Consider the following 13,080-nt stretch of genomic DNA (forward strand, 5'->3'; position numbering starts at 1 on the left):
CATATGTTAGATATAAGCAAGTGTTTTTCATATTTTTTTTCCTCCGCAGCCCCTTACTTTTACCTTTCCAAGAAGTAGAATAGAGTTCTATATGAACTAAAGGGCAATTAGGATCATTATTTTAAGGTTTTTCGAGAATGAAAGTTTTATTGACTCTCATCGTTATATCAAGACGATACAACCGTATAAGAGTTCGTTTCCGACAATTGTATAACTAGGATGTACACAACTCAAAGTACATCAATAATACTTGAATTTCGAGTACACAAGAATCACCCTTCGAAAAGAGGAAAAAAAAAGAAAACAAGGGGAACTAGTGTGGTGGGTATGTGATCCAAAGCCTAAAGCTTCATCCATATCGGGTGAAGGGCTCCCTAACCACCCGCTCAAATCATGTGAATGCCTTGATCTGCTACCATCTCTTGAGACTCTGGCCGCTGAAGCACCATATTAAGGTGGAAGAAGATAGCTAACATGTTAAAAGAATGAAGTATTTGGTAGCAGAATGAAAAAGGGAAAATTGCAAAAACTCACTTGCATGATAGGGGGTTTTTATTTACCCACTCATAATAACTTTCACTTTAGTCTTACACCTGCAAATTTGAAGTGTTTTTAGATACCCCTGGGATCCATATGTCACTTTGACTGTCACACAGGTGCACCACATGGCTGCAAATTGTGCTGCGTGGCCTCCATCGGCTCGTCCAGCGTGACGAGCATGCGGCTTGGCTCCTCTCCATAGCTATCCACAACACGGCTCCACTGCAACATGCTCCCCTCCCAAGCTTATCGCCCAAGTGCCCTTGCGCCGCTCATCCACCTAGCGCCCCTAGCCAAGACCTCCGTCATCGCCCCTCCCCCGTCAACCGCCCCTCCCTCGGCCACCAGATACGCCAGATTCGAAGATGGTGACCGCTGGATTCCGTGCTGTTAGCAAGGTTGATCGCCCCTCCTTCTGCCTTCGAATCTGGCGTATCTGGTAGCTGAGAGAGAGGCGATGGACGGAGGAGGGGTGACGACAGGGGTCTTGGGAGGAGCGACGGCTGATGGCATGGGTGCTGGAGTGACAAGCTTGGGAGAGTAGCATGATGCAGGGGAGCCGAGCTATGGAGAGGAGCCAAACTGCACGCCCGCCACGCTAATCCACAACCATGTGGCGTACACGTGTGACGATCAAAGTAATATATGGATCCAATGGGGTATCTGAAAACACTTCAAATTTGCAGGTGTAAGACTGAATTGAATGTTCTTGTGAGTGGGTAAATGAAAATCACCCTATCATACAAGTGGGTTTTTACAATTTTCCCAATAAAAAAACTGAAGATAAGTATAGATAAGATTTGATAGTACCCTTACTATATCTTTGATGTGGGCTACCTTCATCTTATTCTTCTCTGGTTCACACCACGGTTTCAGTTCAGGATTCAAGTCAACGCGTAGCTTCTTGAGGTTGGTGAGTTGTTGCATAGATGATGGCAAGCAATTGATCAAAATGTTGAGGCTTTCGAGAGATTTGAGGCATCCTTCTGAAAGCAGAACTATGACTCCTAGGTGGCCAAGAACAAAAAGGACAGTCACGCTTGTGTATGATCGATCTCATTTTGAGTGACTCTCCCATTAGTCACTCAAGTGGTACTAGGTCAAACTATTACCACAGAGGCGGATTTACCACCTAAGCATATGGGGCCATGGCTCTGGTCTAGCTCTGGCCCACCCGCTGGTGCTATTCAGTGGGTTTCTTCAGAAGTGCAGTTAGACTAGGACCTGCAAAATAGATGTAGTCAGCATCTCATTATCACTACATAGAAAGGAGCAATTCAAACATATGCTACAATTTACTCTTCTTCTATTGTGGTTTAGACTCACCTTGTTTTTTTTCTTAACTTTAACATAATAGGATATAGGACTAGTCTGTCTATAGTAGGAACCCAGGATTAATTGCCTCATATAGCCATATTGTTTAGGCGCCTTAGTTAATCCTTATATATGATAGAGAATTTTTTTTAAGCCTCTTTATTTCTTTGATATTAGCAAGTGGTTTTCTTTTTTTTCTCCAGGTTTACTTTCCCCTCATTAGTTTTTTTTTGAAAAAAGGAAGCATAGCAGAGTCCTGTGTGGACGAAATGGAAGCTAAGAGTGCTATACTATTATGAATGGAGATAATTCATCTGATGAAAATAAAAAGTAGTATAATGAAAAGCTTGTAGAACGAGTTCAGCTATAAATACAATTTGGTAGTGCACTTACAACTCTTCGATGTGGGCGAGCTTCGTCCGGTTCTCCCCTGATTCACACCACTGTGCTAGTTCAATGTTCCCCCAAATATTTAGCTCCTGGAGTGTGGTGAGTTTTTGTATACAAGACGGCAGAGCCTTGATGCGCTCGCATCCCCAAATAGCGAGGGTTTCTAGAGATTTGAGGTCACCAAGCCATTCTGGCAACATTGATATGCAGTTGCAGTCGCACAACTCCAGCGACCGGAGGGAGGCAAGCTGCCGCATGCTCTCTGGCAATCTTGTCATCGCATCGAGCCAACTGATGTCCAACTCTTGGAGTGTAGGTAAGTGGCGAAGCAGCCTCCAACTCCCGCAATTACTACTGCTCCGGACACTCAACCTGGTTCTCGGTGAAGATGAGTAGGAATGGCTGAAGTTGCCCCCCTCCTCCCCTGAATCCAACACTTCATCGCTGTCATAGATTGTCCACATGCGAAATATAGGTGGGCATGGTTTCAACCTCAACTTCGGGCAAGACATTATATCCAGTCCATCAAGCATATAGGGAACATCAACTCCTCTATACCATCCTCACCACAGTACGTTGTGTTCCACTCTTCCAATCCTTCCATGTCCTGCAAGGTGAATTCTGACAACCGGCGGAATGCTCCTTTGCCGCCGCAGAAATCCCCGTTGATTTTTGTGATGCTGCTCAACCTTGAAAGGTGCAAATTTTCTAGGTTTGGTAACTGCCCTAGCGGTGGCAGGTTGTTGCACTTCGGCAGATCCTGCAATCTAATGGAAACAAGGTTGGGGAGATAATGAGAAACTCCCATGAGCCAAATTGGAAAGCTTAAACTGCTATATCCCTCTAGCTCCAAGTGCTTCAGACCACTTGGTGGAGCAAGTTCTCCCAAGACATCCTTGTCCTCCAAAACACGATCAGCCTTCATGGTCCAATGAAATGTCAATTTCGAGAGATTTTCTTTGTCGCACAATGCTACTCCTTTTGCTTCTCCAGGCAACCTTACATTTTCAAGACAGATTATTTCCAGCTCCTTAGGATTTATACCCTCAAGCTGATGAAGATTGCTGCCAGAATCACCATCGTTTGGGCGAACCACAAAGTGTGGTAATGCACTTTTGACCTGAAATTGCCTGATGTACTGCTTCAGTTGGTTTGAGCACCCGTGAACCAGCAGCTTCTCCAGACTATGAATTGAACCTATACTCTCAGGTAGGGACATAAGATTATAGCAGTGTGAGAGGTCCAATGTACGTAGCATTTTGAGATTACCAATACTTTGTGGTAGGGAATCAATGTCATTGCTAGACAAGTCAAGATGCTCTAGGTTGGTGAGAGTGCTGATATAAGTAATACATATCTTCCCTATCTTGGCCTCTGTCTTGTCCTCAAGGCTCTCTGATAAGTTCAAATACTTGAGTTTGGTGAGGCCATTCAATGTTTGTGGCCTCACGCAGGAGCACCCTGACAAATCTAGATGCATTAAATTTGTGAGCTTCCCAAAAGACTCTGGCAATTCATTAATTCCAGAACAACCAGACAAGTTTAAATGTTGGAGTTGTGTCAGGTTGCCTACATCTTGTGGTAGCCTTTTAAGATGGGAGCAGTCACATAAGTCAAGATGCAGCAAATTTTTTAGATTTCCCAGAGACTCTGGCAGTTTAACTATTTCAGAACAACCATGGAGGTCAAGGTACTGCAATTTTGAGAGCCCAGTAATACTTTTAGGGAACCTATGATTTTTCATCTCTGGAGCAATAAGAAACCTCAGTTGCTTCAGCTGGCCAATAGAGTCTGGAAACTTGATGGTGGAGGATTCAGTTAGGTCCAAAACACGCAAACACTTTGCGAATGAAAATGCACCACCGTGGAGGCCCAGGTTGCTACAATCCTGAAAATGCAGGGCCCTTAACTTGGCTGGTAAAATAGTTGATATCTTCAATGGTTTGCTACAATTTGTGAGCAATGCATAGCGGCAGTACTTTTGGTCCACCGTACTTCTGACTTTGTTAGCATTATAGACAATCAACTCTTCATCCATGACTGACCTAGCAAGGTCGTACACTAGATCATGCATGGTGAACGCAGATTGTTCTTGAGCGGCCTGAAATAGTAAGTGCAAGAAATCCATTAGAAATATCGATCCCAATAATATTCTTTAAGGTACTCTACGAACCATACATGTCAATACTGTCACATGATTTAGAAGAAAAAGAAAGGATAAATATCATGTTTTCTTGAACTGTATTACTCCACCAAACTAGATCATATTATGTGATTATGTGCTGGAAAGTTAAACTAGCCAATCTCTTTCATGGAACAACTACGATGATCCAGCCATTGCTCAAGAGGTGGCCTCAGTTGTCCATGCGTTCATGTGCATTAGCCTATTGCAACATGCTGAACCGAATTTGCAAAACATTGCAACATCGTTCGATTAATCAATTTTCGGTAACAAGGACGCTGGTTCCCTGTGCACCAACCAAATTTTCCCCCCAATTAAGGTTAGCCTAGAAACTCTGAGTTAACTCTTTCAAGTGAGCAGGTCAAAAGTCCATGGCAAATTTGTATGTGGGATACCCTTATGTTTGATATTGGCCACAAGGCACTGTGTAATCATGGTTTTGTCTTTAGTACATTGGAGGAGGGGGAAAAGACTATTATGCCCTTAACTAATTCTACAAAAATTTGCATGGAAAATATAAAAAAAGTCGCACAGTTGGGAAATGCTATTAGCAAGAAGGGCCACCGAATGCAACAAACGAAGCCATGTGGACAACCTGTTTGTATAGGTTGTGACTAACAGACAGATATGTATTTCCTATTTGCATGGGAAATACTTATTAGCAGTGGGGTTCAGATCACGAACCCAAAAAAAACTTATTAGCAGCGGGGTTCAAACCACGAACCCAAAAAAAAGACTAGGATCTTGTCTTTACAGAGCAAAATCACCGTACTACAGTTCCATGACTTTAGTCCTTCCGTGAGCCCGTTGGAGGGAGAACAGATGACTGAGATTATTGCTACAGTGATACTATAGCATCCGTGCTATAGGAAATTTAGCATAGTTTTGTGTGCAGTACCCGTGCTACTGTTTAAAATACTGTCGTACAGTGACTTTACTCTGTAGAGGCAGAGGATCCCAGTCCAAGGAAAGAGTGTGAGGGGATGAGAACTGCTGCCACGTGGACAACCTATCAATTACACCCAGCGAGAGTGTCTACTTCGCATCATAAAAACTTCTGCGGTTGTGCATTTAGTGTTACCCAAAACGTATTATGTGATGAATGCTAAAACCACATCTGTGTACAAACTATAACTACTAGTAAGTTACTTGACCAAACATTTCAATGACACAATATTAAGGACAAGTGTTGTAACTTTATGCTGTACCCCACATATACATGAACTTTAATTTTTATTATAATTAATTACTAGAAATATTGAACATCAGGATCTTCGCCAAAAGGCAACACAACTTATAAAATTATGCACAAGGATCTATTGCATCAATGTTTGATATGGCTGGCTTAATCTCCTCAAAGGACAAAGCAAATGGGCTTAATGCAACAGCTCTTGCCAATTCAGGTACGGTTTCCCCCTTTTCTTAAACGTGGAATTTAAATTGAGTTTAAGTTTTAAAATTAGAATTTGGATAAAAGTATTGTAATATTCACGTTACCTCGTACTAATCAAACAAAAATTTAAACAAACAATACACAGAAGATATAAGATGCAGTCATGTACTACACTAATTTTTTAATAATTATGCCTACAACTTGAGAACCCCTCCTCTCCTTATATGGAGATGAAAGGGGACCTATTTTATATGAATGAGTAATATGGGAGTAAATATCCTACTATTAATAGGCTTAAAGGCCTATGCCCTCATGACCCTAGTTTGTGTTAAGTATCCATATGTATAGCCCACTAGATAGATGTATATTATAAAAAAAATTAAAAAAGTATGGAAAAAGGAGTGGCTAGCCAACCATTGGACCACTCGAGGCCTTTGGACCAAATGGCTATGTCAATCCCCTTTTCTCCTCAGCCCAAACTCAATGGGTTTCTGGAAAGGCTTGGGGTGAGGGAGAATAGGCAGAAGCCGAATAGCTCACCCGCTCTACACATTGTGGTTGGCGGGGAGGGCATTTACTCTCTCCATCGTGCTCTCACATGGATTCACAACCCGTCATTTTCCATATAGGACTGCACTTAGCTTCTCCTCTCCACTCATGTACTTGCTACACACTACTTTCTTCCTATGTCCCAGCTAGGCACACTATTATAAAACCGACCATATATGCCGGTCCATCACTGTTGGTATCTAATGGGCCGTTAGTGATAAGGCATCACTGCTGGTTCATAAGTCGTGTGGAAAAAATCAGTCATTGTGGCTTATGAACCGGCAGTGATGGAGGCATCACTGCCGGTCGATAGCTTGAGCCGGCAGTGATGCCTTGTTATAGCATTACTACTGGGTAAGGGCACCGGCCGACAGTGATAACTGGACTATCATTGCTGGTTCTAACCATGAATCGACAGTGATAGTTCATCAAGTATCACTGCTGGCTGGTGTTATGAATTGGCTGTGATAAGGGGTATCACTGCTGGCTCATAAGAAGGACCGGTAGTGATAACGGGTGAGTAGTGAATGGTCGTGTGGGGAAAAAATTTATATAAAAATTGTAGCCCTCGACGAGATCTACAACTTTGTAGTTGAAATTTTTTTCATTTGAAATCATTTAGATGTCCAAATTATCGTTTGAAGTTGGATGATAGCTTATCTTAAAAAATTCATAAAGTTTTCATATGAAGTCAGAAGGGGATAATTTTTATATGAAACTTGTAGCCCTCAACGAGATCTACAACTTTGTAGTTGAAAACTTTTTTATTTAAAATCATTTAGATATCCAAATAATCATTTGAAGTTTTAGATAGAAGAGGTAAAAAGGATTACATATGCTAATACAATCAATAGGACTACTATGGTAGGATGGTAAGGACGTATCACGAGAGTTGAGAGGTCCTGAGTTTGAGTGCTGCGAACTGCACGCGGGTGAAAAATTGTGTGACTTGCGCGGGCGCACGGGTTCCTCGGGTGCAATTTTTTTTAAAATTTTTTTGACCCCAAAAACTCGAATCGGGGACAGACTATCACTATCGGCTGAAGGCTTCAGCCGGTAGTGATAACTCCTTCACTGCCGGTCCCTGAGCCGGCAGTGACAATCTCGACTATCATTGCCCGTTTCCCACTACCAGCTCCAAAACCGACAGTGAAGACCACTTTAGAGCCAGCAGTGTTGGTCTTGAGCCGGCAGTGACAATCTCGACTATCACTACCCGTTTCCCACTGCCGACTCCAAAACCGATAGTGAAGACCACTTTAGAGTCAGCAGTGTTGGGCTTTTCTGTAGTAGTGGCACAACGTGGTAGCGCCTCAATGCTACTTTCTCCTTGTCCCCCACATGGTACTTGTCGTCGTGTATGTGTGGTCCTACACATTCATATCTGGTTCTACGAGGGGTCCCCGGGCCATGGCGGTTTCAGCTGTGCTCTTGTCAGTGCATTTGTAGTAGTGGTACAACGTGGTAGCGCCCCAATGCCACTTTCTCCTTGTCCCCCACATGGTACTTGTCGTCATGTATGTGTGCTCCTACGCATGCATGTCTGGTTCTATGAGGGGTCACCGGGTCACGGCGGTTTCAGCTGTGCTCTTGTCAGTGCATTTGTGTGCCTTGGCTTGGCTTTGTAAGATGGGATGGGGATATGGAGGTTAAGTTCAAGAGGTGATAGACAGAGATGTGGCAAGCATTTGCACATTATACTCATCTGTAAATATTTTCAAATATTCAAAATTAAATAATATAGTTTCATTGAAAATGGGACACAATTACAAGTGAGCACATATAGAATAATATAATAACTAGTAATGTAGCAACATCAGTGCATTTCGTCATGGGATACAGAAAATAGGCCAACTTTGCTCCTGGACATCTGACTTTTTGTGGAATTTATTGTAACGGCATGAGATCCTGCAAAAGGTGCCACCATTTGCTCCTAGACACCAACATCGAACCATATCCGCATAGGTTCAAGGGTCCCCCACATTAATTTATGATTTTTTTCTTTCCAACTAATTTAGAAATCATATTATAATGGTCATGTTGACACAGCCAAATATGAAAGTTACAATGTGCTACCATAACAGCAGTCGCAACTAGAGCAATAAAGCTTTTTTTCAGCAGCAACAAACCCTTTTTCCCAAGCAAGTTAGTATATGTTAGAGATGAAACCTAACAAGACTCCAAAAAGATAAAATTTGCTGCAAGAAATTCCATGAAAAATTGATGTGCGCGATCAAGATTTCCCCATGAAATACAATGGTGAGGGTTCTGAGAATGTAGCATAAAGTGGATGTAGGTGTCGTGGAGTTCTGTGGCACTGGAATTCTTCTAATTATTACTTTTCAATGTTTAAATCATAGTTATATTTTGTTTCACACGTTTCCCTTGAAATTTCTGGCGTTACTGGAAAGCTTAGCAGCTACTTCACAATAGTTTTTCGTATACCTTATAATCAAGGTACATAAAGATTTGCAGAATAATCAAGTTTACATGGGAAGAAATTCTCATCCTAAACATGCCAAAAAAATTAATCCTATGTTTCTATCTGTAACAAACTTGCAATTATTTATTTACTGCATAAAAGTATATTGCTTTGGTACTAAAAATCTAAGGTGTGTATGCCTAGAAAACCCCAAGGTAAATGTGTGATGTTAGACAGGAAAAAGTTACTACTTTGGAAGAAAAAATTGTTAACTAGGTACATTAAGGGGAGTTGTTTTTTTCGTTTGGACAAACATACATTATGTAAGCGAGGGCATCCTTATAGATTCACAGCCCAACTGGCTCGTTGGGTTAGATTAAGTATTTCCAAATGAAACTGGAGTGTGGGAATAACTACTGAAATAACGGGAGTGGTATGCAAAATATGAAAGTAAAAGTATCTTGCATTTCAAAATCATCCAGCATAAATGCACAGTTAAGCTATCCTGGCAATGTGATGTAATATGCAATCTATTAATGAAAATTCTTTGATATTTTGATGTTTCAGGACACAGAAGCCAAACAAAACACGAATTTTCTGTTGCGGAAGTATATACTAAACTTACCGTTGGTAACTTTGAATGCTGAAGGAAAGACATGCCTAAGAGCTGCCTCACATTCTTCTCACCAAGTTGTATGGCTGAAAACATATTTGATGGCTTGATGAATTCAAGAGCAATCCATTGGTGAATCAGATTATCTTTAGAAATAATGTGACCTCTTGGAAATATGGCACAATAGGCAAAGCATAGCCTCAAATATGGTGGCATAGCAATGTAAGTTAATTTCAAGGATGGAAGCACTGCGTTTTCTGTGAAAGGTTCATTCCATATATCACTTTCGCTCACTTCTGTCCATTGCTGAATATCCATTCTAGATAACATGAACCCAAGTGCTTGAGCTGCTAATGCCACACCTCCACACTTACTTGCAATTGTCAGACCAATTTGCTGTAACTGTTCTTTGTCAGCTTTTGATTCAAAGTTACTATTTTGCTTAATAATATCCCAGCAGATGGCATTGTTCAGGAGATTTAGCCTGTATGGTTCAATGGTGCAAATGCTATTTGCTATTTCTTCATTGCGTGTTGTTACTAATACCCTGATCTTGCCACCAACTTCAAGCATAACCTTCAGCTTATGCAACCGAGAGGCGTCTGTCTCCCACAGGTCATCTAAAATAATAAGAGTCTTCTTATGATTAAGTAGATCTTGAAGGCGTTGGTTTATATACTCCATGTTATTCCCATTGTTTCTCCGTTCTTTTAGTACTTGAGAAATTATGGTGTTCCCTATTTTTCTCAAATCAAAGACCTGGGACACATAAACCCAGGGGCGGATTCAGGGCCCGTGCTGGGGGGCTGCAGCACGGGCCCAGCCCACGAAGCACAGAGAAATAAAGGAGAAAATTCAGAAATTTTTTAAAAATCCCTCTCACATAGCACGGGCTCAGCCCAAAATGCTGAAGAGCAAAAGGCCCAGCACCCCTCCCTAGCCTGGGCTGGATCCGCCACTGCATAAACCCATACCCGATAGTCATAATCTTTGAAATTGGTATCATTGAAAACTAGTTGTGCCAAAGTTGTCTTGCCAATACCACCAAGCCCAAAGATAGGAAGAATTATGGTGCCTTCGATGCTGCTACTTTCAGATAGCAATGCTACGACTCTCTTTCTTTCTTTGTCTCTCCCTAGGATGATTGCTTCATTGACCTTTGATGTTGTTTGTCTATCAGAAAACTGATGTTCATTATCAATCCTATTGGAAGACTCAAATTTGAAATTCATGTGATCCTCTTTGATTCTTCTCAGTTGCCCACGGATCTTCTTCATTTTATTTGCCATGCTAATCTTGGGTACAGCGTCAAAACATGAGAAAATCCCCATCATCTACAAGAAAATTAAAAAAATTATTTACTCAAAGGAGGTGAAGGAAAAAACACAAAGCCACCAAACCATTTTACTTCAATTTCTTAAAACCTAGGTGTATTTCTCAAAGCATTGTGCCTAGCAACGAAAATACCTTTCTGTCGGTATGTTTAGAGTCGGCTTGGAACTTGTCCAGCATGTCGGAGATGTCTAAGGCTGCGTTCTTGAGCCGCTTCAGCCACAGCCGCACCACCTTCTCCTTGATTGACCGCTTCTCTGCATCCTCCAAAGCTGCTCCCACCACTTCCAGGGTCTCCTTCATGTCTTCCATGTCATCCTTGAAGCCGCACAGCATCGTGACCTGATCACCGATGGCAGAGCCCAGCTTCACACCCACCTGTGTGACGATGGCCGAGGCGACCAACCCCACAACGTCCGCCATGGTGAATTGGTGATGATGTTCTGTCTCTTACTTTCTCTAGGATGGTTTGGTCTGAGAAGAAGCAGGAGGCGCCAACAGAGATGCACAGGCTACTGCACATTTAAGCATTCATGGCCAACCGATGTGGCACAAATAAAATAACCAAATCGGGAACGAATCATCTACCTTGCTTCAGAGTACGCACAGTGTGCTTGCTTTGAAATATGCAACGGTTTAGAAACGAATCTGGAACCTTTCTTTTTCGTAAAGAAAAAGGATGAATACAACAAAGGTAATGCAAAGAATGAGAACTCTCTATCTCTCTCTCGGTGAAGAAACGAATCTGGAACCTTTCTTTTTGTAAAGAAAAAAGATGGATACAAAGAAGGTAAAGCAAAGAATGACAACTCTCTCTAATGTGGCAGCAAGCTCCGTTAATTGTTTCATTCGCAACACATTGGCATCCACATTTTAACTTATTTAACAAGCCAGTAAGGCAAATAGGTGCCAAATCCACATGAATAAATGGAAGCATGAGAGAAAAACAGAAAGGATGCGGAGAGTACATGGGGATAGGAGACACTGGGGAAGAAACAATTGCTTGGTAACTGAGTTAGCTGCCTGTGATACATCTAGGTACTGCTGAGAACTCGATGGAGCTAATATGCTTTCCTAAGAATACTGGTCAGTTCTTAGGCTCCTTAGGCTCTTCAAGTGTCGGTGTGGCAGGCAAGACACGCTACAGCTGAAGAAAGTGGTCGAACTCTATGGTTAATTTTGGATCATTGGACGACTATGCCTGATGATAACAATGCTGAAATGAAAATCTGATCTTACGTCCATCTTTGAGTGTAAAATAAACCAAGCCTGCACATCTGGATGATACTCAACTTACGAAGGCAAAAGGGAACTCTGACTTTGAAGAAGTATTGAAGTGTTCTCACATAGAACTGACCTACTGATGCTTCACAAAATTTTCAACACTTATTATTCCGAGTTTTTCTTTTTGAAGGGTTATTATTATTTTGTGATTTTCTGGCACTATAATTACAAAAACTGTACGCCAACGATTAGACTTGTATTTAATCTAACCTTTGCCTCTCTCTTTCTGTCTCTCTAACAGGAAGTCCCTGCCTAGTCCCTGCACCTCCCCTTCTCATTGGCTGCACAGGTGGCTCGCTGAGGAGGCAAGGTCTCTGGACAAGCTTGACAAGCTCCAACAAGGTAGCTAATATCGTAATATACGTACCTAACGGTAGAGTGAGATGTAGAATCCCCCATGATGGCAATGCAGTAGACGGTGGTAAAGATGAAGTAGATAAAGCAGATCGCGATGATGTAGAGGAAACAGATCATGAGCAGTTACGATGAGCGCTTCTTAAAAATCTTATTCGCAATCTCTCGGTGCAAGATCCTAAGCGCGACATGTTCCGAAGATCTATTCTCCCGTTTGTCGGTGCACGCTAACACAATAGGATGGAGTAGTCTACGTGCGACGGCAGAGAGAAATAGGAAAACGCTAATTGCGTATATGCTTTGTGACGGCAGCTCGCAGATATATATAGAGTGAATCACATGGTTGAGATGAGCCACGACTGAACTCTGTTACGCGTCACGATCGGATTCTTAACCGGCACGATTTCCATATATGTGTGTGTGTATATATGTCCATGTAGCAAAAAAGAATAAAAGTGCAAAAGGAGGCCACACATGCGCAAGCTACTAGATCCAATTTTGGCGGAGCATTCACGCAGGTATCGTGTGCCCACGCCCTTCGCCCCGATCCCAGCGAGTAAGGCGGGCGGACGCGTATGTGTTCTTCTAATCCTTTCATCCACATATGCTAAGTAGGTGGAGGAGAGAATTCCTTTTAAGTTGGTCTCACTCTACCTCCACTAGCAAGGTAGAACTAAAAGATGCACACACACATCCACTTGGTTGGG

The 13,080-nt window shown here is 42.1% G+C and overlaps 1 pseudogene; it reads right to left on the minus strand.

Annotated features, from left to right (window-relative positions):
* Positions 1-207: 207 nt before the first annotated feature.
* On the minus strand, positions 208-11,313 carry LOC133894855 (putative disease resistance protein RGA3; annotated as a pseudogene).
* Between the last annotated feature and the right edge of the window lie 1,767 nt (positions 11,314-13,080).

The sequence above is a fragment of the Phragmites australis genome, chromosome 16 (genome assembly GCF_958298935.1).
Source record: "Phragmites australis chromosome 16, lpPhrAust1.1, whole genome shotgun sequence".
NCBI lineage: Eukaryota > Viridiplantae > Streptophyta > Magnoliopsida > Poales > Poaceae > Phragmites > Phragmites australis.